Source organism: Balaenoptera physalus (genome assembly GCF_965194825.1).
Source record: "Balaenoptera physalus genome assembly, chromosome: X".
Taxonomy (NCBI): Eukaryota; Metazoa; Chordata; class Mammalia; order Artiodactyla; family Balaenopteridae; genus Balaenoptera; species Balaenoptera physalus.
In genome coordinates, this window is record NC_138903.1 from 23,138,982 (window position 1) to 23,142,513 (window position 3,532).

The 3,532-nt window shown below is 54.6% G+C and overlaps 1 pseudogene across 1 annotated transcript; it reads left to right on the plus strand.

Annotated features, from left to right (window-relative positions):
* The first annotated feature begins 900 nt into the window (after positions 1–900).
* On the plus strand, positions 901–2,328 carry LOC309651836 (melanoma-associated antigen B4 pseudogene; annotated as a pseudogene). The gene has a single exon. The product of its transcript is annotated as a melanoma-associated antigen B4 pseudogene (transcript).
* The last annotated feature ends 1,204 nt before the right edge of the window (positions 2,329–3,532 follow it).

The window sequence follows — 3,532 nt, forward strand, 5'->3', positions numbered from 1 at the left end:
GCGGGAGACTCAGGGAGGAGGGGGCCTTGTTCTGAGGGGCTGGCCGCAGGTCAGCAGAGGGAGGATTTCCAGGGCACGGGAGGAGTCAGGGTGAGGACCGTCCTCCCCGTCGCAAGGGCACCTCAGAACCCCTCCCCTGCTGTCAGCCGCTTCCTTCCGGCCACACACGGAGAAGGGAGGGCGGCTGTCTGAGAGGGGAGGTGCAGGCCAGCAGAAGGCGCGTCCCTGAGCACTCCCAAGAGTCAGCCCAAGCCCTTGAGTGAGGACCAGTGGGGCCGCCAACCACAGGGCCTCGACCTGTCTGCCGCACGCTGCAGGCTTGGTAAAACTCTGCCACATGCGGCCGCGTGGTCACCCTCACTGCCTCCTAATGAGACTCAAGGAGGTGCCGGCACTGGTGCGAGCAGATGGCCCTCGGGGCAAGAGGGGAGCTCCAGGCTGCACCGGCCGTCCAGGGAGGACCCCGAGTGAGGACTAAGGGAGCCACCCACCCCGAAGAGAAGGGACGAGAGAGAATATGGCCTGTCCCCTCCTGCCAACCCGTAAACTCCCAAGGAAGGACTGTCAGGCTGAGACTGCCCGTAATTTCCTCTGCCAGGTCCAAGGGAGGTTAGAGCTTTGTTCTGAAGGGGCCATCACCAGGCAGCAGAAGGGAGGGTCCCAGGACCCTTCGGTGGTGGGCTGAACGCTCCCTCCTTTCCTCCTCCTGGGTGTCATGGAAGATGGTGGTGTCAACTTCAGAGCAGCAGACGGGATGGGGTGGGGGGGGGAGGGTGGGGGAGTCTTGCCAGCAACTGTCATCCTGACTCTGAATGGGAACCACGAGGACCGACGTCCCCTGCCAGCCCCCACTGTCACCCCCGTACCGCCCAGGCAGGGCTGGCTGGCTGTGCCCCAAGGCTCACTCTACCGTCCTCCACAGGGGTCTCAGGGGACAGGCGGAGCAGGAGAACGGGAGCCCTGTGGGTCCTCGAGCAGTGCCCTCAAGGACCCTGCAGAGGCGGCCTTGGTTAAAGCCAGGGAGGAATCTCCCCGCTGAAGGTGCTCACAGCATCTCCTTGTCCCTCCCCCAGGTGCCCTCATTGCCTGCCTTCCTGCCCACACTCCCGCCTGCTGGCCCTAACCTGTGTCATCATGCCTCGGGGCCAGAAGAGGAAGCGCCGTGCCCGCGAGAGACGCCACCAGGCCCGGGGGGAGACTCAGAGTCTCAAGGGTGCCCAGGCCACTGAGGCGGCGGCGGCGGCGGCGGCAGAGATAGAAGAGTCGCCCTCCTCCCCCGCTTCTGTTTCTCGGGGTACTCCCCCGAGCTCCCGTGCTGCTGGCGCTCGCCGGGAGCCTCAGGGAGCCCCAGCCACTAGCTCTCGTGATGCAGGGGTTTCCTGCCCAGGATCTGAAGAGGGTGCCCGGGTGAGCCAAGATGAGGAAAGTGCAAGTACCTCCCACACAGCACCTTCCACTCACAGCACTTGCATAGATCCTCTGTCCATGAAGGCCAGCATGTTGGTGCAGGTCCTGCTGGAGACGTACAAGCTGAACGAGCCCATCCCGCAGGCAGAAATGCTGAAGGCTGTCAGCAAGAAGTACACGAAGCACTTCCCTGAGATCCTCCGGAGAGCCTCTGAGTGCATGGAGCTGGTCTTTGGCCTCGAGCTGAAGGAAGTCGACCCCAGCCGTCACTCCTACGCCCTCATCAGCAAGCTGGCCCTCCCCAGCGAGGGAAGGCCGAGTGATGAGTCGGGGCTGCCCACGTCCGGTCTCCTGATGATTCTACTGGGCATGATCTTCAAGAAGGGCAACCGTGCCACCGAGGAGGAGATCTGGGAATTCCTCAATGCGGTGGGGTTGTATGCTGGGAGGAGGCACTCGATCTTTGGGGAGCCCAGGAGGATCATCAGCGAAGATTTCGTGCAGCAGAAGTACCTGACGTACCGCCAGGTGCCCAACAGCGATCCTCCGCGCTATGAGTTCCTGTGGGGCCCGAGAGCCCTGGCTGAAACCAGCAAGATGAAAGTGCTGGAGTTTGTGGCCAAGATCGCTGGTACCGTCCCCAGTGCCTTCCCAGATCTCTATGAGGAGGCTCTGGAAGATGAGGAAGAGAGAGCAGGAGTGAGAGCCGCGGCCAGAGCTGCAGCTATGGCTGAGGGCAGTGCACTTCCAGGGCCAAGGCCCCGCAGCTCCTCCCACATCTAGGGAGGGAGGCCGCGGGCAGTTTGTTCACTTTGTTTTGGAAGGGAGCAGTCAAGCTCCTAAATAGTGCAGAGTAGTAGGGGTGGAGGGGACAAAGTATAGATCTTATTTATCTTCCTGTTTTAAACTAGTAACCTCTATACCTTATTTATTGACTTATTTAGGTTTTTTCAAATGTTTTTATCTTGTAATAGATAGTGTGTTTTCTTAAGAGTATTGAATTCGTACATGACATTGCTTGCATATTTATTGCTGTTTAAAGAGTTCTAAAGTTACAGTTTTGGTACATGTAAAAGAAATTCACGAACCATCTATATTTTCTGTATGATCCACAAGTAGAAAACATGGCACTGCAATAGAGATTTTCATGGAAACGTGAAAGACGACCACAGAAAATATTTGGAAACAAAAAATGGAGAAAACATAGAGTAAAAGGTATTTAATTCGTGGTTTGCCTTATTTCTTTTAAACTTTCTCATTTGTGAGTATTTGTTTCTTTTGTCCTAGTGCACTGCATATTCTCTGCTACCTACTGGATTAAAAATAAACTCTGATGGGAGGGTGGTATTTTGGGGGTTCATAATAATCACATCATAACTGCCATTCATCAAAAACCCAATATTTCTTAATGAGTATGCCACTGCTTTATATGTAGTACATAACATTCCAACATTCATGCAGGATAGGATTTGGCAGACTCCCTTTCTAGGTGAATAACTTGCAAATTTCTCAAGTTCACAAGACTGATTAAGTGACCTTGCTGGGTCTAGTCCCCTGGTCGGGAATAGTCTAGAGCCTACACTCTTCCACTCCTCCCAGCCTAAGGCAGACCTTATGTCTTTTAATTCATTTTTCTTCTCACCACTCCAAAAGGTATCTCATGGGATAAAAGGGGCCCTGTTCCCAAAGCACTGTTTTGGAACACAGTAATAGTAACGCTGAATAAGTGAATGGTATGAATAAAAAAAAAAATATTCGGTGACAATGGGGTCTTCTACATATGCAATGCCAGATAACCTGAAAAGATCAGCATCTCCTCATTTACTCTTCAAGTTTCTCAGGGACATAAAAGCCTTGGTTTAAGAGCTGTGTCCTCAGGTCAGTGGAGGGAGGAGTCCCAGCCTCTGATAGTTATTCAAGGTGAGGACCTTAGAAGAGAAGGGGGCCCCACAAAGTGTACCCTGCTTTCTCCCTTGTGTGGCCATGGGCAGAGCTGTGTGTCTGAAGGTACCCCTTCTTTTCCTCCGGGGCAAGGGTGGAGAGGTTCTCAGGGAGGCGAGTTCCTTGGTCTTGTGGCAGCATCTCCAATCCTGCCCAAGTAGGGGATCCTAACAGGCCTTAATTT